The sequence below is a fragment of the Dasypus novemcinctus genome, chromosome 8, assembly GCF_030445035.2.
Source record: "Dasypus novemcinctus isolate mDasNov1 chromosome 8, mDasNov1.1.hap2, whole genome shotgun sequence".
Lineage (NCBI taxonomy): Eukaryota > Metazoa > Chordata > Mammalia > Cingulata > Dasypodidae > Dasypus > Dasypus novemcinctus.
The window spans coordinates 97,922,140-97,949,549 of record NC_080680.1 but is presented as its reverse complement, the minus strand read 5'-3'; the positions used below and the strand labels follow the sequence as shown (position 1 = coordinate 97,949,549).

The window sequence follows — 27,410 nt, the reverse complement described above, 5'->3', positions numbered from 1 at the left end:
ACTCTGTTTTCCATCACTATAATCTTCTTATTTCAAGAATGTTATATAAATGGATCCAAAGAGTATGTGGACTTTTGAGGTTAGCTTTTGTGCACTCAACTTAATGCCTAAGACCTATCCAACTTGTCTCATCTATCAATAGTTTTTTATTTTTATTTCTGAGTAACATTCCAGAGTATGGATGTACAACAGTGTTTTAAACACTCACATATTTAAACAAACTATTTAAACTGTTTAAACATTCATGTTTGGATTGTTCAGGTTTTGACTATTACATATAAAAGTGCTGTGAACATTCATGTACAGGTTTTTGTGTGAACATATGTTTTCATTTTTCTTGGATAAATATTTATGTTTAACTTTTAAAGACACTTCCAAACTATTTTCACTAGTGGTTGCACCATTTTACATTCCCACCAGCATTGTATGAAAGATAGTTTCTCGACATACTCACCAGCATTTGCTATTGTCAGCATTATTTAGTTCAGCTGTTCTAATAGGTGTATAGTGATATCTCATTGTGGTTTTAATTTGCATTGCTCGATGCTAAACATCTTTGCTAGTGAAGGGAAGATGGAGTTGCAGTTTTTTCTGTGGAATTTGGCTGGAGTAAAATAGGTATTTTTTGACATACTAGGTTGCCATTTTCCTCCTCCTTTAGCTAGAGAAAGCAGGTTCTTCTGATGGCTTTTTGGGGGGAGATAAGAAGGGGTCAGTTCCCACCAGTGGTTCTGGGTTGTCAGCTTCTCATTACCCAATCTGGAATATGAGGAAAGAAGAAAACCCAGGAAACTCACTGATATGCTATTCCTTATGTACCAAGGTCCCTAGCCAGTATTCTTTCTTCTCTACAACTGTCAGAGTTCTTTTTTTCCTTAATTTTTAAATAGATGTGGTAGTTTGAAATTATTTTATGAATTCCAAAAAGAGAAAGATTATGTTTGTAAACTAATCTATTCTTCTGGGTGTGATACCCTTTGATTGTATTAAATTCAGTCAAGATCTTTGATTAGATTACTTAGTAAGATTGCTTTAGGGCTTTGAATTGGACTACATCAGTGAGGCATAACTCAGGCTGAATCTCTGCCCCCTTGTGGGTCTGCTATAAACAGACACACAGACAGACACAGGATAAAAGGGAACTGCCATGTTTGATTCTGCCTTGTGAGAGTAGACCCCAGTTTTGCCCACAGTTGAGCTGCAATGACAGAAGCCCTATGCCAGGAGAGAGGACTACAGGATCAGTTAAGCATGAAGTTCCAAAAGACTGGGCTAACAGAGCAGCTCAAGAAGAGACAGTGAGCATGGAGGGGAAGGCTGAAACCTTGGAGAGACTGGTGGCCATCTTGCTTCACCAAGTAGCAATACACTGGGATCAATAGTAACTGACTTTGGTGAGAAAGCATATACTAATTCCTCAATTTGGACATTTCATGGTTTGGAGCTGTCAAGTTTTACCCCAAATAAATCCCCATTATAAAAGCCAACAGATGTCTGGTACTTTGCACTGACACCCCTTTGGAAAACTGAAACAATAGAGAAGTAATAGGTTTACCGAGAAATCACTTCAGAGTCTTTTGAAATGTGTTTTATATGCTATGTCCAGAGTTCTTACCTGTACTTAGCAGGAAGTATAGGGATAAGTACATCTACTCAATCTTTCCAGAAGTAGAATTCCCCCAACCAACAAAGATGTTAAGAGCAATTCATTGGAAGAAAGGTAGGATTTTCAATAATGGTGCTGGAGCAATTGGACACCCATAGGCAAAATGAAGGAAAGGTAGGAAAGAAAGGAAGGAAGGGCAGGCAAATCTCAACTAAACCTCACCAGATTTTTGTTTGCTAATATTGCCTCCACAAACATGAATTGTTTGGTGTTTTTTCTTGTACTGAGAAAACAAGAAAAGAGCTCTTGGAATTAAAGATATGATAATAAATTGAAATTTTATAAATTAATTTTATCATATAATATTTCACAGACTTTGAAATGGTATTTATAGACCTGGCAGAGTCATAGGTGCTTATTTGATTCAACTGACTTATAGAAGAAGAAGAAACTGTCTGTGATCTTTTCAGAGGAATTTTGCAGTTATTTATATAGTAGTTAAAGAATACAGAGATATCAATTAAAGTATTTTTCCAGGGTCATAAATTATCAGGCTTTATTTTGGAGTTTATTTTTTCTAGGACATAGCAACAAATTATACAGTCTTGGAATCATGATAACACTCCATTGTTAAGCTTAGATATTAAGGGAAAAGTTTATATTAGTAAAATGAACAATATGAATATTCATCTAATTTCCTATATTTTGGAGAAGAACAAGCTGGATTTCCTCATGAATATAGACACAGAAATCCTTAACAAAGACTAGTAAACAGAATTAAACAATGTATAAAAATAATTTTGCAACCAAGTGGGGCTTATCTGAGGGAGGCAAAGTTGGTTCAACATTTAAAAGTCAGTCAATGTAGTCCACTGAACTAACAGATTCAAGAAGAAAAATCAAATGAACATATGAATTAATGCAGGAAAAGCACTCTAAATTCAACATGCATTTTTTTATAAAAATTCTCAGAAAACTAGAATAAAAGGAAAATTTCCTCAACTTAATAAAGATCATATACAAAAAAATGTACCCACGGATCCCACGGATCCAAAAGAAATCAAAGGGGAAATCAGACAGTATTTCAAACTAAATGATTGTGAAAACATAATCAAACATAAAAAAATAAAAATCCTTGGAATTCAACAAAAACAATGTTTAGGGGAAATTTTACAATTTTAAATGAAAAAAAGTATAAAGTCAATGATGTACTTTTTTATGTCAAGAAATTAGAAAAAAGATGAACAAACTAAACTCCAAAAAAGTAGAAGGAAGAATATAATAAGACTATAATAAGCAGAAATAAAAGAAATAAAAACCAGAATAACAAAGAAAAACATTAGTAAAATTAAACTGCTTATTTATAAAGAATAATAAAATTAATAAATACCTTACAAAACTAATCAAGAAAAAGCAATGGAAACAAAATACCAAATTCAGGAGAGGGGACATATTACAAATCCTACAAATATTTAAACATAAGAAAAATATATGATGAACAATTACATGCCAATATACTCAACAACTTAGATGAAATGTAAATTTCATTTAAGGAAGAAATAATCCCAATACAACACAAACTTACAAAAAATAAAGGAGAAGGAAATATTTCTAACTCATTTTATGAGGATAGCATAATCCTTATAACAAAACCTAATACGGACATGACAAGAAAAGAAAATTACAGATTAATATCCCTCATGAACATAAACGCAAAAATCCTTAAAATGTAGTAGCAAATTCAATTCAACAATATATGAAATGGGCAATACACCATGACCAAATGATCTTAAGAATACCAGATTAGTACATACACAAATCTACACATGTTAAAATTCACAGAACTGTACACCAAAAAAAGACAATTTGACTGCATATATATATATATACACACATGTATATATAATTAAAATTTTTATGCTCATTCAACATAGAAATATTCTATATCTTCATTGTAGTGGTTACATAATTGTATAATTCTGTCAGTCATAGAACTGTATGTACACCATAAGAGGGTGAATTTTATTATACATAAATTGTACCTCAATAACCTGACATTTTCAGAAGGTAGTAAAGAAATCAATGTAGTACATATTAAGAAAAAAATCATATGATCATCTCAATAGATACAGAAAATTCACTTAACAAAATTCAGCAGTCATTCATGATTTTAAAAAAGAAGAAAACTCAGCAACTTCCTCAATCTGTTGAAAGGTGTGACAGTTTGATATTATTTATGAATTCCAAAAAGAGATATTGATTATATTTGTAAACTGACCTGTTCCTCTGGATGTGAAACCCCTTTGATTGTATTAAATTCAGAGTTTTCACTTTTACTTTATTAAATCAAGGTTAGGGCTTTGATTTGACCACGTCATTAAGTCATGCAGGGTTGCGTCCCCACTCCCTTGGTGGGCTGATAAAATAGACTCTCATATGGAAGTAGATACACAGAGAAGAACACAGAGGACTAGAGATGCCTCATTAGAAATGGCAGAGGCCCCAGGAAGAGAGATGAACCTGATAGTCTATAGCTGATCTTCTGAAGAGACCAGAGCAGCTGAGCCTGGAAAAAAATGAGCCCTGTGGAGAGAGACGGGCCTTATGCCAGCCTGCATTTGAGATCAGAAGAATCTGGGACCACGGAGCCTGAAGATGAAGAAGGAAGGCTGAACCCTTGCAGACATCGCCTACCATCTTACTTCAACACGTGACCAGTGGTTTTGGGTGAGAAAGTGCCCCTTATGGTACCATAAGTTGGACTCTGTAGGGCCTTGTGACTGTAAGCTTCCACCTCAAATAAATACCCTTTATAAAAGTCAGCAGAGTTCTGGTACATTGCATCAGTACCCTTTGGCTGACTAATACAAAAGGCATCGGAGAAAAGCCTATAGATAGCATCCCTGTAGTGCTGAAACACCGAATGCTTTCACCCTAAGAGTGAGAACAAAGAGGTCCGAGGGAAAAACAGGTGTAACACATGGGCATTTTTTGGGACTTGGGAATGGTCCTGAATGACATTGCAGTGACAGATACAGCATTTTATATCTTGCCATAACCTACAGAATTGGGTGGGAAAGAGTGTAAACTACAATGTAAACTGTAATCCATGCTTACTGGCAATGCTCCAAAATGTGTTCATAAATTGCAATGAATGTACAGACTAATGAGGGATGTTGTTAATGTGGTCAAGTGTGAGAGGCATGGGGCATGGGGCATGTGGGGATCCCTTATATTCTTTATGCAACACTTATGTAATCTAAGTATCTTTTTAAAAAATTAAATAAAGAGATCCATTTGCATTCTTTGTATTCAACATTGTGTTCAGGTCTTAGTTCATTAAGGAAGGAAACAGAAACAAAAGGCATACATATAAGAAAGGAAGAAGTTAAATTTTCTCTTTCCACAAATGCCTCAATTGTCTAAATTCAAAATGCTAAGTTTCTAAAAATAAAAAATGAATTTAACAGGGATGCAGGGTGATATGCAAAAAACAATAGTATTTCTATATTCCACAACAGCAAAACAACTGGAAAACTAAATTTAAAATAATATCGATTTAGATTGTATAAAACGTAAGACTGTACAATCTATGGACCAAAAAGAAAGTTTTAAAGGAAATTAGAAAATACTTTGAATGACTGAAAATGAAAATACTATTAATACATATCAAAAATTGTTCATGGCTATATTTCATATCAATGTTACATTGAAAGTGAAGGGAAATGATTAATAAAAGTTTTTGTAATACTAAAAAAAAAAATAGTGGGATGCTGCAGAAATAGGGTATGGTGGTTTGAATCTTTTGTGGACCCCAGAAAATCCTTTTCTTTTCTTTACTTTTTTTTATGTGTGTGAAGCAAAGGCAGCTTTATTCAATCAAATGAGTTTCAGGCTATATCAAATGATTATAACAATTGAGAAATCACAAAGAAGAAGAGTAATTAATTAAAGGCACAGGAAAGAATGAAAGTATATTCAACCACTTACCAAATTGGGGGAAAACTCAACATCTGAATACTCACATGGCCTGACTGCCCACAGCTGCAGCTCAGAGAGGAAGTATCTTTTGATGATACCTTGATTTGAACATTTTCATGGCCTCAGAACTAGAAGTTTATAAGTTCATAAATCCTCATTTTAAGAGCTAAACCTTTTCTGGTATATTGCTCAACAACCCTTAGCAAACTAAAACACCATGTTTAGAATGAAATTTATTAAGTAGTTATATTAGAGAAGAAGAAAAGTTCCAAACCTTAGCTTCTACCTTAAGAAACTAGAAAAAGAAGAGGAAATGAAACCCAAAGCAAGCAAAGGAAAAGTATAATGATAAGAGCAGAAACCAGTTAAACTGAAAACAGAAAAAAAAAAAATAGTGAAAATCAATGAAACCAATAGATGGCTCTTTGAAAAGATTTATCAAGTTGATTAACCTATGTAAATGAAAGAAGAGAGAAGACACACATTTCTGATATTAGGAATGAAAGAGAAAATATTATGACAGATCTCATGGACATTAAAAGAATAATAAGGAAATACTATAAGCAACTCTATGCAAATACATTTGACAGCTTAGGTGAAATAAACCTTGAAAGCTACAAACTGCCTAAGTGCAAGAATAAGTAGATAGCCTGAATAATTCTATATCTTGTAAAGAAATTGAATCATAGTTTAAAAACCTTTAAAGAAAAAAAAAAACAAAACACCTTCCAATAATGGAAACTCCAGGCCTAGATGGTTTTGCCAATTCACAATTCACAAATTCTACCAAATATTTCAAGATAAATGACTCCCAATTTACACAACCTCTTCCAGAAAATAGATGAGGCAGGAATGCTTTACAATCCATTTTATGAGATCAGTGTTATACTACTACCAAAGCCAGACAAAAACAGTACAATGAAAGAAAACTACAGAACAATATTCATCATAAATACAGATACAAAAATCCGCAAGGAAATATTAGCAAATCAAATCCAGCAATATATAAATATTCTTATATACCACAAACAAATGTTGTTTATCCCAAGAATGCAAGCCTGGTTCAATATATGAAAATCAATCAATGTAATCCATTGTATTAACAAGTTAATTAAGAAAAACACATTAAACTGATTAGAAAAGGACTTTGACATTATTCAACAAATATTTATAACAAAACTCTCAGGAAACCAGGAATAGAGGGGACTCCCTCAATCTGATAAAGGCTAGCTATAAAATCCTAAAGGTAACACCATATAGTTAATAGTGAAAAACAACATTTCCTCCCCTAAGATTTAAAATCAGGTCTTTTGGCAGACCAAGATGGAGGTGTAAGATGTTCCTATATACTGTCCCCCCACAAAACTCTGAACAACTACCAAAAACTGGCAAAGCCATCTTCCTCAAAACTCCAGAAAACAGGTTAAGTGTTGCAGTATATGGAAAATTGCTGAATCAAGAAAAAGCAGCCTGTGCTTGCTTCGGGGGCACATACACTAAAATTAGAATGATACAGAGAAGGTTAGCGTGACCCCGCACAAGGATGACATGCAACTTCGTGAAGCGTTTCATATTTTTGATTATGGCAGAAATGACTAGTTCAAAGTCTGAAAGAAAAGCCAAACCTGAAGAGGTATTCAGAGCAATGATGGGCTTTATGACCGTGGCCGCAATGAGAAGGGACTCTTTAAAGCCCGGCTGTGCAACGGCCCCGCCAGGTATCGGCGTATGAACCCTGCTGGGGTTAGAAGAACCAGTAAGGCCACTGGAATAACGTGGTCTGAATGTGTGAGGACCGACTGGATCACAACTGAATTAAAACACAAAACAAGAGAAAAGCTTTATGATGTTCTGTTCTTGAGGAGGCAATCACAACTCCTTATCAACTGGATCCAAAAAATAAATCACATTCTGTATGAGAATGATGTATTGCTATTAATCTGGTGCAAAATCCTTCTCAGAAAACTCGAATGATGTGGAAATAGTTGATGTTGTTTGTTATATTGAAAAAAGATGTTGAAGGTGAATCCTTATATCAATTCTAAGGGACTACAATGGGGGGGAGTATAAAGGGGTATGGGATTTTTCCTTTTGGAGTAATGAAAACATTCTAAAATTGACTGAGGTGATGACAACACAACTCAGTGATGAAAATGAGAGCTACTGAGTATACACTTTGAATGGATTGTCCGACGCATGGGACTATATAACACAGTGAATCCAGTGGCAGAAGATGAACTGTGGTTAACAGGATAAATTACGAAACTGTTTTCTCCTGGACAGTAAATATATAATACTATTAGAGGGTGTTAATTGAGTGGGTTTGGGTAAAAATACACCAAATGTAAGATATGGCCTATAGTTAGTAATAATATTTTGGCAATTCTCTTTCATAGTTTGTAGCAAATGTTTCACAATAATCCAAGGTGTTGGTGATCAGGAGATGTACGGGAACCTTGTATGATGATATGCATATTGGTTTTGTAAGTTCAAAACTTTTTCTACACACTTATTGTTTGTGGATGTTCATATATAAATGATATGCTTCAATAAAAATTTTTAAATGAAACAAAAAAAGAGTCTTTATTCCATTTGAATAGTCTCAGAATTTGACTGGAAGGCTGAGATGCAGCTTGCTAAAGCAGTGCACGGAAAAATTAATTTGAAGTGGCCTGGGTCAAAGAACTACCTGCATTAAGTCATAAAATAGAACACCCAGGAGGAGGTCTTTTTCAAAGGAGGAAAGATGGCATTTAAACTCATAAACAGGAGACTTGATCAGAATCCTGTCTTGTCTCTCTCTCTCTCGCCGCCCCATGCCCACTCTGTCTTCCAGGTAACCCACATTTCTCCGAGTCTCCGGCTGCCCTGCGCGACAGGGTAAAGCTGGTTAACTCAGATGGCGCCCAACGTGGGGCCAGGACATGAGAGAACCAGTGAGGCGCTCCAATCAAAAAGGTGACGATGGGGACAGGGGACTTGCAGAGCAGCGCCGCTCGCCAGAGAAGTGTGCAGAGTTGCAGAGCAACACGCCCACCATAGGAGTCTCGGTAAGAGATGGGGCAAACATTAAGTGAGCATGAGATGTTTATAAAAGGGCTTAAGGACTCCCTAGTAGCGTGAGGAGTTAAAGTCAAGGGGAAAGAATTGCAAAACTTTTTTACCTTCTTAAAAGAGGTCTGCCCCTGGCTTCCCAAAGAGGGAACCATTGACGAAAGGTTGTGGCGCAGGGTCGGAGACGCCTTACAGGACTTTTATAAAACTTTTGGTCCTGCGAAATTCCCGGTTACGGCCTTTTTTTACTGGAATATAATTCAAGACCTTCTTTCAGTGCACCACCACAGTGAAGAGGCGGCCCAGATAGTTGCTCAGGGCATACGGCTGCTGAAACAAAGCAGGTCAAAACCCCCTTCCATTGCGAGTCCAGCCAGAGCCCCCTCCCTGAAGGCCGATTCAGTTTCTATCAAAATCGAAAGTGATAATGAAAACTCCCCAGCCGCAAGGGCTAACCCGATTGATTCCAGCCACGAAAAACAGGGCCCTTGTAGCTCTAGTCCCAATTCCTCGGACACAGAGTCCGACAATCCTAATCTCGACACCTCAAACACCTGGCAAGCATAAGGCTACATCCGCCCCTGTGTGTCCCCTGCGCTCCTTGTGCACCTAGCTGGGGAGACCCTAATGCGGACCTAAACTCATAAACAGTAAACAAAGGAAATCCTAAGGCCGCAAACCAGCACAAGAAGAGAAACCGGCTCTACAGCTCCACATAGGCACAAATAACACAGAAGGCACTTTGCAGTTCACATTCACCACTAGCTGACCTTCTTGACAGGAGGCTAAGCTCTGAAGGAAACCACCAGCAAAGTAGAGTCAATTTTCAAAGACTATAAAAGGTGCTTTTTGCTTTAGTTTATTTGTGTTGGTAAGTTCTGGGTTCTCAAGGAAATCTCCCTCTCATATCACAAGCTGGAAACAAATTTATGGAACAGACAACTTAGAGACTAAATCCTAGTGCTGAAACTTGAAAATATTAAAATGTACAGTATGTAACAAAAAATTACAAGACAAAGAAACAGGAAATGATAACCCATCCAAAAGAACAAGATAAAAATCCAGAAAGCACCAACAATTAGGACCCGGCTTTGGACATACCAGACAATAAAGTATGCTCAAGGAGGTAAAGGAAAACACGGAAAAAGAACTAAAGGATAGGAGGAAAATAATGAATAAACAATAGGGGAATCTCAAGGAGATTCTAAATAAGAACCAAACAGAACTACTGGAGTTGAAGACCATAATAAATGAAATAAAAAATTTCTAAGAGTGTTTCAACAGCAGATTGGAGGTGGCAGAAGAAATAATCAGTAATCTTAAAGACAAGACAATTTAAATGATTCAAGATGAGGAACAGAAAGAAAAAATTTAAAAAGAGTAAACAGTCTAAGAGACCTCTGAGATACTATGAAGCATACCAATATATGGGTTATGAGAGTTCCAGAAAGAGAAGAGAGAATGGGGCAGAAAGAATATTCAAATAAATAATAGCAGAAAACTTGCCAAATTTAATGAAATTCATGAATATACACATTCAAGAAGACCAGTGAAGCCTAAACAGGATTTGAGAACCATGCCCAGAAACAAAGCAATCAGACTGCCCAATGCCAAGGAAAAGGAGAGGGTTTTGAAAGCTGCAAGAGAGAAGCACAAAGTTATATACAAGAGAATCTCAATAAGATCAATTGCCAGTTTCTCATCAAAGATCATGGAGGCCAGAAGGCAGTGGTACAAAATATTTAAAGTGCTGAAAGTAAACAATCACCAACCAAGAATATTATCTCTGGTGAGACTTTCTTTGAACAATGAATTCAAGATTAGGACATTCCCAGATTAAAAAAAAAAAGTTGAGGAAGTTCATTACCACTAGACCTGCCCTACAAATGATGCTAAAGGGGTTCTTCAGACTGAAAATGAAAAGACACAGTGTTCAGTGGATTGAAGTGGCATAAAGAAATAAAGACTTCCAGTAAAGGTAACCATATGGGTAATTATATTATATTATATTACATTATATTTTATTATATTATATTATTATTATTATATTATATTATTATATTATGCTATTAGTATTGTATTGTAATTATATTATATTATGCCATTAGTATTGTATTGTATTCTTTGGTATGTATTCTTTAGCTCTGTGTTTTATTTCTTGCAGGATCTAAAATACAAAGGCCTAAAAAGAAATGATAAATCTTTGGTTTTGGACATACAATGTATAAAGATATAATTTGTAACAAGCATAATGAAAGGTGGAGGGACTGAGGGGTATCTGAATAGTGTATGTGTATGTTACTGAAGTTAAATAGGAATCAAATCAAAAGTGATTTTTAAGGAAATGGATGTGGCTCAAGCAATTGGGCTCCTGTCTATTATATAAGAGATCCAGGGTTTGATATCAGGGCCTCCTGGTGAAGGAAACCTGGCCCATGTGGCAAGCTGACCCACGTGGAGTGCAGGCTCTATGCAGGAGTGCTGCCCCACAAGAGTGCTGCTCTGCACAGGAGTGCGGCCCCATGCAGGAGTGCTGGCCCACACAGAGAGCTGGCACAGCAAGATGACACAACAAAAAGAGGCACAGAGGACAGATGATAAGAGATGCAGCGGATCAGGAGCTGAGGTGGCACAAGAGAATGATCACCTCTCTCCTACTCCAGAAGGTCCCAGGGTTGGTTCCTGGAGTCACCTAATGAGAATATAAGCAGACACAGAAGAACACATAGCAGATAGACACAGAGAGCAGACAATGGAAGGGGGGGGGGCGGGGAATAAATAAATAAATAAATCTTTTTAAAAATTTAAATAAAGTGATTGTTGGGAAGCAGACATGGTTCAACTGATAGAGTGTCCACCTATCATATGGAGGGTCCAGGGTTTGATACCCAGGGCCTCCTGACCTGTGTGGTAAGCTGGCCCACGCGCAGTGCTGCCATGTGCAAGGAGTGCTGTACCACACAGGGGTGCCCCCACATGGGGGTGCCCCATGTGCAAGGAGTTTGCCCCATGTGAAAAAAAAAAGCACAGCCTGCCCAGGAGTGGTACTGCACACATGGAGAGCTGACGCAGCAAGATGATGCAGGAAAAAAAAAGACGCAGTTTCCCAGTTCCTCCTGGCAATGCAAGCAGACACAGAAGAACACATAGCGAAGGGATACAGAGAGAGATGGGGGGGGAAGGGAAGAGAAATAAATAAAATAAATCTTTAAAAAAAGTAAAAAATAAAAGAAAATAAAGTGATTGTTAAACACAGTGAACCCCGTGGTGAATGATGGACTGTGATCAACATTATAAATATAAGAACATTCTCTCATAAACTATAACAAATAGAGAATACTAATACATGCTGCTAATAATAGGATGGTTTGTGGGAAAAAGCACTAAATATAAGCTATGGACTATAGATAGCAGTAATATTATGATAATGTTCTTTCATCATTTGTAACAGTTGTGTCACAACAATGTAAAGTGTTGGTGGTGGACAATGTATGCGAATCCTGAATGGTATGCATGATTGTTTTGTTAACTCACAACAACTCAAACTTAAAAAGTGACTGCTATAGATTTATGATATTAAATTTCAGGTCCTTGGCAACCACAAAGAAAATACTAAAAAATATACTTAGGGAAGTGGATGTGGCTCAAATGATAGAGCGTCCTCCTATCATATGGAGGGTCCAGAGTTCCATACCCAGGGCCTCCTGACCTGTGTGGTGAGCTGGCCCACATGCATTACTGTCGTGTGCAAAGAATGCCATGCCATGCAGGGGTGCCTCCATGTAGGGGAGCCACATATGCAAGGAGAGTGCCCCGTTAGGAGAGCTGCCCCTGCATGAGAAAAGCACAGCCTGCCCAGGAATGATTCTGCATACAAGGAAAGCTGATGCAGCAAGATGATGCAACAAAAAAGAGACGCAGTTTCCCAGCGCTGCCTGTTAATACAAGAGGACACAGAAGAACACATAGCGAATGGACACAGAGAGCAGACGACGGGGGGGGGGGGGGGGGGGAAGGGGAGAGAAATAAATAAAAATAAATCTTTAAAAAAAACTACAGGGGTAGGAATTTTCTTTAAAAAAAATATATATATATATATTCAGAAAGAAATGAGGGGAAGTGGATGTGGCTCAAGTGATTGAGATCCCTCTACCACGAGAGGCCCAGCTTTCATGCCTCCTAAGAAGAAGATGAGCACACAAAAAGCAGACAGCAAGGGCAAGCAATGAGGGGATGGGGGTAAATAAATAAAATAAATCTTTTAAAAAAAGAAAGAAAGAAATGAGAAAACTCAAAATGGTACAATACGAAACAATCAAACAAATATGATCAAAGGCATTAACAAAAGATGTGAGAGTCAAAAAAGGCATAAGGCCTACAAAGACAGAATGGCAAAATGACAGAAGAAAATCATGCATTATCAGTAGTTATTTTAAATGTAAATGGATTAAACTCTCCAGTCCAAAGGCAGAGATTGAAAGAATGGATAGAAAGGTATGACCCAACCATATGTTCTTTAGAAGAGACTCAGCTTAAATTCAAAGACACAATAAGATGAAAGTGAAAGGATGAGAAAAAATACATTGCAAATAGTAACCAAAAGACAGTTGAGAAAGCCATACTAATATCAGATAAAATAAAGTTTAAGTCAAAAACCATTACAAAGGACAAAGAAAGACACTATATACTGAAAAGGGGGTCAATTCAATGAGGAGACATAACAATTTTAAATATGTCTTCACCCAATGGCAGAACCCAAAAATATATGAAGCAAATATTGACATATTTGAAGCTAGAAACAGGCAGTTCTACATTAATTGTAAAAGACTTCAATGCACTTTTTACAATAATGGATAGACCATCTAGATAGAAGATCAATAAGAAAATAGAAGACTTGAATACTATAAATCAATGAGTCCTAACTGATATATATAGGACAATTTATCCAGCAATAGCATAATATAATTCATCCATAGTGAACACAGGTCATTCTCCAGGATAGGTCATATGGTGGACAAAACAAGTTTCAATAAATTTAAAAATATTGAAATTATACAATGAATATTCTCTGACCATAATGGAATGAAGCTAGAAATCAATAACAGAGGAAGGAAAAGAAAATTCACAAATATGTGGAAATTTAACAATGTGTACTTAAACACCAGTGGTCAAAGAAGAAATCATGGATTAGATGTGGCTCAAGCAGTTGGGTGCTCACGTCTCACATGGGAGATCCCAGGTTTGGTTTCTGATGCCTCCTAAAGAAGATAAGCAGACACAATGAGCAGACAAAAATAAGCAAACACAACAAGCAGACAATGAGTAGAAACTGTGAGCAGACAAATGAGGGAGCCATCTTGGGGGGAGGCAAGAGAAAATCACAAGGGAAATTAGGAAATATCTTGAGGTGAATGAAAATGAAAAGACAACATAACAAAACCTATGGGATATGACAAAAGCAGTGCTGAGAGGGAAATATACAGTCATAAATGCTTACATTTAAAAAAGAAGAATAGTCTCAAATAAGAGACCTCGCCTCAAAACTAGAGGATCTAGAAAAAGAAGAGTAAACTGAACCCAAAGTATGCAGAAACAAGGAAATAATAAAGATTAGAGCAAAGACAAATGAAATCAAGAATAAAAAATAATAGAGAGAAACAACAAAACCAAAAGTTGGTGTTTCTAGAGGTTAGGGAAATGCAAAACAAAACTACAATGAGATATCATTTCACACCTGTTAGAATGACTGGTGCTAAAAAGTTGGAAAACGGGAAGCAGACATGGCTCAACCGATAGAGCATCCGTCTACCATATGGAGGGTCCAGGATTTGATCCCCAGGGCCTCCTGGTCGTGTGCTAAGCTGGCCCATATGCCATACTGTTGTGCACAGGGAGTGTTGTGCCATGCAGGGGCACCCCTGTGTAGGGGTGCCCCACATGCAAGGAGTGTACCCCTCACGGAGAGCTGCCCAGCGTGAAAGTGCTGCCTGCCCAAGAATGATGCCGCACACACGGAGAGCTAACACAACAAGAAGATGACGCAACAAAAAGAAACACAGATTCCAGGTGCCTCTGATAAGGATAGAAGTGGTCACAGAAGAACATACAGCGAGTGGACACAGAGAGCAGACAACTGGGGGTGGGGAGGGTTGGGGAAGGGAGAGAAATAAATAAAAATAAATCTTAAAAAAAAAAAGAAATTAGAGCAGTGACACGAATAAACATCTACACACTGTTCATAGCAGCAAATAATTGCCAAAAGTTGGAAACAACCCAGGTTTCCATCAAATGATGAAGAGACAAACAAATTGTGGAGTATACACATGATGGAATATCATGCAGCTGTAAGAAGAAATGAAGTCGTGAAACATATGACAACATGGATGAACCTAGAGATATTATGCTGAGTGAAGCAAGCTAGACACAAAAGAACAAATACAATATGTTTGCACTATTATAAACTAAATATATTACATGAAATATAAATATATTATGTGAAATATGAAAGGTAAAATTGCTTATATAAGACCATTCTTTGAAGCTGAACAAATGTAGGTTAGTATTACAAAATGTTAATATCAGTCCAATAAAAAAACCAACATTATACTAAGTGAAGGAGACCAGATATACATTGTATGATTCCATTTATATAAAATATAAATATAAATCAATTTATAAAAATGAAATTAGATTAGTTATATAGGGCTGGGAAAAAAATGCTAAGGGATATGGAGTCTTTCCTTTTGTAGTAACGAAATTGTTCTAAAATTTTTTGAAATGATGAATGTACAACATTATGATTATACTAAAAGGCATTGATTATACACTTTGAATCAATCACATGGCATGTGAATATATAAATATATTAATATTTATTAATAAACAAATAAATAATTATGCAATAATAGCCAGAAATAGCAGCTATATATAGCAGGGAAAACAGAGAGATTGAGAGGTGAGAAATTTTCTTTCTTTGTCTGTTTTTGTTTATTATTATTATTGAAATAATGCAAATGCTTTAATAATGACTGAAGTGATGAATGTACAATTATGTGATTATACCAAATACTGTTGATTATACCAAATCCTTTGGATGAAGTCTATGTTTTATCAATATATATCAATAAAGTTTATATGTTTGAAAAAAAAGGTGGTGTTTTAGTTTGCTAAAGGTTGCCAATGCAATTTACTAGAAATGAGTCGGCTTCTACAATGAAAGTTATTAATTTATACGCTTACAGTCCAGATGCTGGGAAAAAATCCAAATCAAGGCATCAGGTTAAGCTTTCTCCCTGAAGGTTGGCTGCTGGCAATCCTGTGGCATGGCATAATGGCAGCCCTGCTGGTCCCTGCCTTCTCCTCCAGATTGCATTACTTTCAGCTTTTTCCTGTCCATGGGCCTTTTCTCTCAGTCTTTCAGGGCTCACTTTTTTGCTGTGTCTGTGGCTTTTTATTTGTCTGTTTATAAAGGATTTCAGCAAAAGGATTAAGACTCACCCTAGGCAATGCCCTACTGGAGCATGAAAAGGGGGACATTTACAGACCCCCAAATAAAAAGGATTGTAAGTGGATACTATAAACATCTGTATGCCAAAAATTAGATAAGTTAGATGAAGTGGATAAATTCCCAAAAGCCAACAAATTACCCACTCTGACTCAAGAAGAAATAGGAGTTGTATACCAGGGCAGATGGCCCCTCTTTGGAAATGGTGTTTATGTGTGATGAATCTGGACTCAGATGGGATCTCCCTTCATAAGACTTTCATGCCAATGTGCTGGAGGTGCAGTTAATGTTGGGGTTTAAGATATATTTAGGGGATTTGAATCTCTGGACTGACAATGTGATAGCCAGATCCTGAGCCTCAACAGACTCCAGCACCTACAATCTGATTTATTGGACTTACCACACTCAGCTAAGATGGAGTTGAAGAAGGACAACCACCACACCATGGAGCCTAGAGTGATTACAACTGAAAATGGGAGGATTGCATCCAGCATCCAGGTGGAATCTGACCCTCCTCTTGACATAGAGGTGCAATGGACACAACCAATCCAATGTCCACATAGAAGAGGTGGCATTGGAATGGGAAAAGTGGACATAGTGGACGAAGGGTATGGGGAAAGGCAGGAAGAGATGAGAGGTGGAGGCGTCTTTGGGACATGGAGCTGCCCTGGATGGTGCTTCAGAGGCAATCACCGGACATTGTAAATCCTCACAGGGCCCACTGGATGGAATGGAGGAGAGTATGGGCTATGATGTGAACCAATGTATATGAGGTGCAGAGGTGCCCAAAGATGTACTTACAAAATCCAATGGATGTGTCATGATGATGGGAACGAGTGTTGTTGGGGGGGGGAGAGGGGGGGTGGGGGGATGGGGTTGAATGGGACCTCACATATATATTTTTAATGTAATATTATTACAAAGTCAATAAAAAATAAAAAAATTAAAAAAAAAAAAAAAGAAATAGGACTTGTCAACAGAACTATAACGAGTAAAGAGATTGAATCAGTAATCAAAAACCTCCTAGGTGAATTTTGCCAAACATTCCAAGAAAAATTAACACCATTTCTTATAAAACCTCTTCCAAAAATTTGAAGAGGAAACATACTCCCTAATTCATTCTATAAGACCAGTATCAATTTTATATACAAACCAGGCAAAAATGCAAATATCCCTTATGGATATAAATACAAAAACTCTCAACAAAATACTAGCAAACCAAATCAACAACACATTAAAAGAATTGTGCATCCATAATAAAGTGGGATTTATGCCAGGTATTCAAGGGTGGTTTAATATAAGAAAATCAAGTAATGTAATACACCACATTAACAGAATGAAGGAAAAAATCAGATCTCAATTGATGCAGAAAAGGTATTTGACAAAATCCAGCACTCCTTCTGGATAAAAACACTTAGAAAACTAAGAATAGAAGGAAACTTCCTTAGCATGATAAAGAGCACATATGAAAACTCACTGCTAACATCACATTCAATGGTGTAAGGTTAAAAGCTTTCCATCTAAGATCAGGAATATGATAAGGATGTCCACTATCACCACTGTTATTCAACATAGCACTGGAAGTTCCAGACAGAACGATTAAGCAAGAAAAAGAAATAAAAGACATCCAAATTAGAAATGAAGAAATAATACTTTCCTTATTTGCAGATGGCATGATATCATATTCAGAAAACCCTGAAAAATCAACAACAAAGCTACTAGAAATAATAAATGAATTTAGGAAAATGGCAGGGTAAAAAACCACATGCAAAAATGAATAGAGTTTATATACCAGTAATGAACACTCTGAAGGGGAAATCAAGAAAAGAAAAATCCTTTAGCAATAGCAACTGAAAGAATAAAATACCTAGGAATAAATCTCACCAAAGATATTAAGGACTTGTACACAGAAAACTACAAGAGACTGATGAAAGAAATCAAAGAAGACCTAAATAAATGGAAAGATATCATGGATTGGAAGAGTAGATATTGTTAAGATGTCAATTCTACACAAAGCAATTTGTAGATGCAATACAATCCTAATCAAAATTTAAAAAGCTTTCTTTCCTGAAATGGAAAAGAGAATCATCAAATTTTTACAGAAAGTTAAGGGTCCCCAAAATAGCCAAAGCCATCTTGACAAAGAACAACAAAGTTGGAGGACTCAGACTTCCCAATCTGAAAACTTATTACAAAACTACAGTAATCAAAACAGCATGGTACTGGCATAAGAACAGACATATAGACTAATACAATAGAATTGAGAAGTAGACCTTCACATTTATGGCCTATTGATTTTTGACAAGGGTGCTAAGTCTGCTCATTTGAGAAATAATAGTATCAAAACATGATGCTAGGAAAACTGAATATCTGTATGCAAAAGAATGAAGGTGGACCCCTATGCCAAATGCAAGAAACAAATCAAAATGAATGAAAGACCTAAACATAAGAACAAAAACTAAAAAACTCCAGAAGGGAAACAGACTTTGGCCCAGTGGTTAGGGCGTCCGTCTACCACATGGGAGGTCCGCGGTTCAAACCCCGGGCCTCCTTGACCCATGTGGAGCTGGCCATGCGCAGTGCTGATGCACGCAAGGAGTGCCGGGCCACGCAAGGGTGTCCCCCGCGTGGGGGAGCCCCACGTGCAAGGAGTGCGCCGGTGAGGAGAGCCACCCAGGATGAAAAGAAAGAGCAGCCTGCCCAGGAATGGCGCCGCCCACACTTCCCGTGCCGCTGACGACAACAGAAGCGGACAAAGAAACAAGACGCAGCAAATAGACACCAAGAACAGACAACCAGGGGAGGGGGGGAAATTAAATAAATAAATAAATCTTTAAAAAAAAAAAAAACTCCAGAAGAAAGCATAGGGAAGCATCTTCAGGGCCTTGTGTTAGGCAATGGTTTCATAGACTTTTTATCAAAGTATGAGCAACAAGAGAAAAAAATATATATAAATGGAATTTTATTAAAACTAAAAACTTATGTGCATCAAAAAACTTTGTCATGAAAGTATAAAGACATTAAATATATTTTTTCTCTATTTTTTTAAATGTTACATTCAAAAAATATAAGAGGTCCCCATGTACCCCCCAACCCCCTCACCTCACTCTTCCCACATCAACAACCTCTTTCATCATCATGGGACATTTATTGCATTTGGTGGATACATTTTGGAGCACTGCTGCACCACACAGATAATGGTTTACATTGTAGTTTACACTCTCCCCCAGTCCACCCAGTGGGTCATGGCAGGACATCCAATATCCAACCTCTGTCCCTGCAGTACCACCCAGGATAAATCCAAGTCCTGAAAATGTCCCCACATCGTATCTCTAAAGACATTATATTTTGATCGTTTTTAATATATTCTCAGAGTCCTGTGTTAGATACATTGATGAATGAAAAAAAGAAAAGACAGCCAACATAATGGGAAAAAAAAAATTGGAAACCACATATTTGATAAGGCTTTAATATCCAGAATATATATATATATATATATTTAACTAATTTATTTATTCCTCCCCTATCCACCGCCCCATCTTCTTTCTGTGTCCATTTGCTGTATGTTCTTCTGTGTCCGCTTGTATTCTTGTCAGCGGCACCCGGAATCTGTGTCTCGTTTTATTGCATCACCTTGCTGTGGCAGCTCTCTGTGTGTGTGGCACCACTCCTGGATAGGCTGTGCTTTTTTTGTGTGGGGCGGCTTTCCTTACAGGGTGCACGCCTCGCGAGTGGGGCTCCCCTACGGAGGGGACACCCCTGTGTGGCACGGCTCTCCTTGTGCACATCAGCACTGTGCGTGGGCCAGCTCATCACATGGGTCAGGAGGCCCTGGGTTTGAATCCTGGACCTCCTATGTGGTAGGCAGACACCCTATCCGTTGGGCCAAATCCGCTTTCCCAGAATATATATATATATATATATGTTTTAAAAGATTTATTTATTTATTTAATTTCCCCCCCTCCCCTGGTTGTCTGTTCTTGGTGTCTATTTGCTGCTTCTTGTTTCTTTGTCCGCTTCTGTTGTTGTCAGCGGCACGGGAAGTGTGGGCGGCGCCATTCCTGGGCAGGCTGCTCTTTCTTTTCACGCTGGGCGGCTCTCCTCACGGGCGTACTCCTTGCGCGTGGGGCTCCCCCACGCGGGGGACACCCTTGCATGGCACGGCACTCCTTGCGCGCAACAGCACTGCTGCATGGCCAGCTCCACATGGGTCAAGGAGGCCCGGGGTTTGAACCGCGGACCTCCCATATGGTAGACGGATGCCCTAACCACTGGGCCAAAGTCCGTTTCCCAGAATATATATTTTAAAAGCCACAACTCAACAACAAAAATACTAATAACCCAAATTAAAAAATGATTAGCTGTTTTTTAAAGAAGATATATAAATGGCCAAAAAGCACATGAAAATATGCTCAACATCATAGCTGTTAAGGAAATGCAAATGAAAACTACAGTGAGATATTATCTTATACCTATAAGACTGCCTGCTATTAAAAAACAGCAACAGAAAACTGCAAGTGTTGGAGAGGATGTGGAGGAATGCAAACACTAATTCACTGCTGGTGGGAATGTAGAATGGTGCAGCCACTGTGGAGAACAGTTCGGTGGTTCCTCAGGAAGCTAAGTATGGAAGTGCTAGATGATCCAGCAATCCCTCTACTAGTAATATACCCAGAAGAATTGAAAGCAGGGACACAAACAGATATGTGCACACCAACGTTCACTGCAGCATTATTCACTATTGCCAAAGATTGGCAACAACCCAGTGTCCATCAACAGATGAATGGATAAAAAAATGTGGTATATACATATCACGGACTATTACTCAGCTGTGAAGGAATGAAGTATTGACACATGTGACAACATGGATGAATCTGGAAGACCTTATGTTGACTGAAGTAAGCCAGTCACTAAAGGACAAATACTGCATGATCTCACAGATATGAACTAAGGATACTGAGCAGACACAAAGAGGTAGAGTCTGGACGATATGTTATCAGGAAATAGGGAGTAGAGAGTGGTGAGCTGATGCTCAGTCTGGGCAGAATCTATGATAAGGTGGATGGAGGTGGTTTGGCAATAGACTGGGGTGATGGTGGTGAAGCAATGTGAGTGGAGTTGATAGTGTGGGAGTGTAAGTGTGAGCAGGGTTGGGGGGGGTAAGTTGGCTATCTGTGGAGCTGGGGGGAGGGCTGGAAAAAGGAACAGGTGAACTCTGGGGAAGTGGAGGACTGTGGTTGAGAAAACAATTGTGGGGGTGTTCTTTTGGAAACTATGCTAGGAGAGGGTCACTGTATTGCAAGTATTGGTCGTGGAGGATGTGTGGGGAAGAATGCACCTGGATAAAAGCCCTATGGAATATATGCATTAATGTTGTCATAGGGTGGTATCTCAGTGGGGGGAGACCCACATAATCAACAAAATATTAAACTCCCATCCTGGGGAGTCCTACTACATTCTCAAATAGAAGGGCAAGAATCTCTCAGGTATACATGCAGTGCCTAATGAAAGAAAACAGGCCAAGGATTTGGGGAAGGTGGCTAACTAGAAACACAGAGAACTCTCTTTTCTTCCAAAAAAAATAGCTAAAGGACAGGCAGAAAAGACCTGACCATTTTTTTTAGAGTTTAGGAGACCAAGGGAAGACTGGACACCACCCAGAAGAGAGAGGGATAAAGGAAAAGAATCACAACCGCAAAACAGTGAGTTAAAAGTGGCAGCTGCAACTGCCGGCATCTTCCCCCACACTACAGATACTTTTGAATTCTTAGGCCTCACGGCCAGCGACTATAGACAAAGGAGGCCCCAGGGATCCACCTTCCCAGGAGAGGGGAGAGAGCAGGGCGCAGCCTAAGGCTGACTCAGCTTTTGACCCACAAATTTGGTGTGCTGTTTCCCCCGAGCCCTTCCATGCTGGGTGGGGTTGTGCCGTTGTTTGCCCTGGGAGCTGGCTCAGTACTAAAGAGATCTGTGAACATGGAGATCTGACCCTTTCAATCTCCCTCTCTACTGACCAGGATTGGATGTTGAGGATACAGAGGAGAGTGGAATTATTTCCTACCGGGAAAAGTGAGAGGGCTGCCAGCACAGGTTGGAGAACTATCTTTAGGAAAGTTTTAATTATGAAGCTCTTAGACTCCATGCAGGATCCTCTATCACACGGATCCAGTCCCTGTTGCAGCAAACACACTCAGACCTGGCACTGAACTAAGAGGGCTGCCAAACAGCACCATCTGCTGACAGAACAAGGAAGTACATGAAGGGAAATTAAAAAATAAGAGAGGCTTTTCACAGGCTATGCACCCTTCCTTCCAAAGGCCCTAGGAAATGGGTTTGTAACCCACTACTGGGTCAAGGGACCAGATTGGAACAACTAACAGGGAGAATCGTAAAGACCAAGAACAGGTTGAAACAAGAATCAAAGAACTGCTGTAACACACAGCTTCATGCCACTAAGTCCCTAAAAAGAGAAAGGGAAATTGAGCACCTGAGTAAACTCATCATCCTAACCAGATACCTAGACATCAGCAAAAAATTACAAGCCATACTAAGAAAATAGAAGAAATGACCCCCACACACAAAAAAATCAAAGCCCCAGAAGAGACACAGGATTTGAGACAACTACTTAACAAGATGCACCCACATTTCCAAAATCAAATTAATGAGTTGAAAGACAATATAGCTAAAGAGATTAAATACATCAAGAAGACACTGGGTGAGCACAAAGAAGAATTGGAAAACCTGGATAGAAAAGTAACAGAGCTCATGAGAATGAATGACACAATAGATGATATCAAAAACATCATCAGAAAAAAGAAAAAAAATCTAAAAAAGAACACACCAGAGATATACAACAGCAGACTTGAAATGATAGAAGAAAGAATAAGTGATACAGAAAGCAGACAACTGAAATTGAAAAGAGAAAAGAATGGGAAAAAAATCAGGGGCTTTGGGAGTTGAATGACGACATGAAATGCAATGACATACATACCATGGGAGTTCCAGAAGGAGAAGAGAAGGGAAAAGGTGAAGAAAAAGCATCTTAAGAAATAATAGATCTATGTATCTTAAAAAATAAATAAAAAGATAATAAAAAATTTAAAAAGAAATAATAGCTGAAAATTTCCCAACTCTCACAAAAGAAATGAACCAACATATCCAAGAAGTGCAGTATACACTGATCAGAATAAATGGAAGAGACCTACTCCAAGACACACACTACTCAGAATGTCAAATGTCAAAGATAAAGAGAAAATTCTGAGATCACTAAGGAGTAACAAACCATCCTATACAAGAGATACCCAGTAAGACTTAGAATTTCTCATCAGAAACAAGAAGACAATGGTATGGAGACAAGAAGACAGTGGTATTGATACAATTAGCATATTGAAAGAGAAAAGCTGCCGGCTAAGAATACATTATCCAGCAAAGTTTTCCTTCAAATATGAAGGTGAGTTTAAAATATTCACAAACAAACAGAAGCTAAAAGAGTTTGTAAAAAAGAATCCACCTTTGCAGGAAATATTAAAAGTAGCCATAGAGCCTGAAAGAAAAAGACAGAGGAGAGACTTGGAGGAGAGTGTAGAAGAAAGAATAGCAGAAAGGATAACCAAAAGAGTAAAAAGACAGGCAAAAATAAGATATGATATATGAAAACCAAAGAGTAAAATGATGGAAGTAAATAATGTATTTACAGTAATATTATTGAATAGGAATGGATTAAAGTCCCCAATCAAAAGACATAGGCTGACAGAATAGATGAAAACAAACAAACAAACCCAAAAGAGCCATCCCTATGCTGCGTACAAGAGACTCACCTTAGACCTAAGGATATAAACTGACTGAAAGTGAAAGGATGGAAAAAGATACCCCATGCAAAGAGTAACAAAAAAAGGATGGGGTAGCTATACTAATATTGGACAAAACATACTTTAAATGCAAAAAAGTTATAAGAGACACAGAAGACCGTTATATATTGATTAAAGGGACAACCCACCAGGAAGGAATAACAGTCATAAATATCTATGCACCTAACCAGGGTGCCCCAAAATACATGAGACAAACTCTGGCAAAACTGAAGGGACAAACAGACATCTCTACAATAGTACTTGGAGACTTCAATACACCACTCACAACATTAGATAGAACAACTAGACAGAAGACCAACAAGAAAAGAGAGAACTTGAACAATATGATAAACGAGGTAGACCTAACAGATACATACAGAATGTTGTACCCAGACTCAGCAGTTATAAAAGTGCTCATGGATCTTTTCCAGTATAGACCACATGTTAGGCCACAATGCTAGTCTCAATAAATATAAAAAGATTAAAATTATACCAAGCACCTTCTCAGATCATAATGGAATGAAACTGGAAATCAATAGTAGAGGGAAAATAGGAAAATTTGTAAATGTGTGGAGGCTAAACAACACACTCCTAACTAATCACCGAGCCAAGAAAGAAATTGTAATCAAATTAGTAAATATATTGAGATGAATGAAAACAAGAACACAACTTACCAAACTCATGAGATACAGTGAAGGCATCCTGAGAGGGAAATTTATGGCCCTAAACACCTATATTAAAAAAGGAAGAGCTAGAATCAAAGAGCTAACTGAACAAATGGAGAAACTAGAAAAAGAACAGCAAACCAATCCCAAAGCAAGCAGAAAGAAATAGTAAGGACTAGAGAAGAAATAAATGAAATTGAGAACAACAAAAAAAGAAAACAAAAGAGAAAATCAACAAAACCTAAAGCAGGTTCTTTGAGAAGATCAATAAAATTGACAATCCCCTAGCTAGACTAACAAAGGGAAAAAAAGAGAGAAGATACAAATAAATAAAATCAGAAATGAAAGGGGTAATGTTACAACTGACCCCACAGAAATAAAAAGGATCATCATAAGAGGATATAATGGTAAACTGTGTGCCAACAAACTAGACAAGCTAGAAGAAATGGACAAATTCATAGAAATACACAAATAACCCACATTGTTGCTACAAGAAATATAAGAACTTAACCACCATTTACATTTAAAGAGATTGACTCGGTCATCAAAAGTCTCCCAAAACTCAGATGGGATCTCTTTTCACAAGACTTTCATGCTACTTTACTGGAATTGTAGTTGGTGCTGGGGCTTAAGATATATCTAGGGGATTTGAATCTCTGGACTGACAATATGATAGCCAGGCCCTGACCTCAACAGACTTCAGCTCCTACACTCTGATTTATTGGACTTACTCCACTCAGCTAACATGGAGTTGAAGAATGTCAACCACCACACCATGGAGCCTAGAGTGCCTACAACTGAAAGCAGGAGGATTGCATCCAATATCCATGTGGAATCTAAATCCCCTCTTGACATAGATGTGGAATGGACTCAACCAAGCCAAGGTCCACAGGAAGGAGGAATACTTTAAGGATCAGAGTGGACTTAATGATATTCTATTCATGAACTATTGTGGTTAATAATCGAGAAAATGTGGCATTGATATGGAAAAAGTGGTCATGGTGGCTGCTGGGTGTGGGGAATGGGAGGAAGAGGAGATATGGAGGCATTCTCGGGACTTGGAGTTGTCCTGGGTGGTGCCCCAGGGACAATTGCCGGATGTTGTATGTCCTCCCATGGCCCACTGGATGGAACATGGGAAAGTGTGGCTTATGGTCTGGAATACGGGACATGGGGTGCAGCGATGCCCGGAGATGTACTCACCAGATGCAATGGATGTGACATGATGATGGGGGAGAGTGTTACTGTGGGGGGAGTGGTGGGGTGGGGGTGGTGGGGGCGAATGGGGACCTCATATTTTTTTTTAACTGTAATATCTTTTTAAAAAATGAATAAATTGAGTAGAATTTGGAAAAAAAAAAAAGGTCTCCCAAAGAAGAAGAGTACAGGCTTCACAGATGAATTCTACCAAGCATTTAAAAAATCAATCCTGTTTAAACTCTTCCGAAAAATTGAAGAGGAGGGAAAATTACCCAATGCATTTTATGAAGACAACATCACCCTAATACCAAAGCCAGATAAAGACACTACAAGAAAAGAAAATCACAGGGAATCAGATGTGGCTCAACCAGTTGGGCACCCACCTACCACATGGGAGGTCCCAGGTACAGGTCCTGGTCACCCCTAAAGAAGACGAGCAGATGCCACACCACCACAATTAGCTAGACACACAGCCAGCAGACGCCACAGCCCGTGGGGGGCGGACGTGGCTCAGGCCGTTGGGCACAGGCTTCCCATGTGGGAGGTCCTGGGTTCAGTTCCTGGTACCTCCTGGAGAAGATGATCAAACAATGAGCAGACAGATGAGCAAACCATCTGGGGGAGAGGGGAAAAATAAAAAATAAATTAAGTAAACAAACCTTTAAAAAAAAAAAAGAAAATTACAGACCATTTCTGTAATGAACATAAATGCAAAAAATCTCAACAAATAGAATCCAACAGCATATCAAAAGACTTATACATCACAACCAAGTGGGATTTATTCCTAGCAAGACTGGTTCAATATAAGAGAATCAATCAACATAATATACCATATTAATAAATTGAAGGAATAAAACCATTGATCATCTCAATCAATGTAGAAAAGGCATTCAACAAAATCCAGGATAATTTCTTGATAAAAAAAACACTTCAAAAGATAGGAATTGAAGGAAAACTCCTCAATATGGTAAAAGGGATATATGAAAAACCCACAGTCAACATCATACTCAATGGGAAAAGGTTGAAAGCTTTCCATCTAAGATCAGGAACAAGACAAGGATATCCACCGTCACCATTGTTATTCAGCATTGTGCTAGAAGTTCTAGCTAGAGCAATTAAACAAGTTTTAAAAAAAAGGACCCAAATAAAAGGAAGTAAAACTCTCACTATTTGCAATGATATGATCCTATATTTATAAAATTCTGAAATGTCTATGACAAAGCTGCTTGAGTTGATAAATGAGGTCAGCAAAGTGTCAGGATACAAGATGAATACACAAATATTAGTAATGTTTCTATACGCTAATATTGAAGAATCTAAGGAAGAAAGCAGGGGAAAATTCCATTTACAATAGCAACAAGAAGACTCAAATATCTAAGAATCAATTTAACCAAAGAAGTACAAGACCTATATGCAGAAAAGTACAGAACAATGCTAACAGGAATCAACAAAGACCTAAACAAATGGAAAGACATCATGTGTTCTTAGATTGGAAGACTAAATATCATGAAGGCATCAATCCTACACAAAATGATTTATCAATTCAATACAAT

At 38.0% G+C, this 27,410-nt stretch overlaps 1 non-coding gene across 1 annotated transcript; it reads left to right on the top strand.

The window, feature by feature from the left end:
* The first annotated feature begins 7,059 nt into the window (after positions 1–7,059).
* Positions 7,060–7,165, top strand: LOC111761181 (U6 spliceosomal RNA). Its single transcript, XR_002794615.1, has one exon. It is a non-coding gene; the product is annotated as a U6 spliceosomal RNA (small nuclear RNA).
* Positions 7,166–27,410: the final 20,245 nt, after the last annotated feature.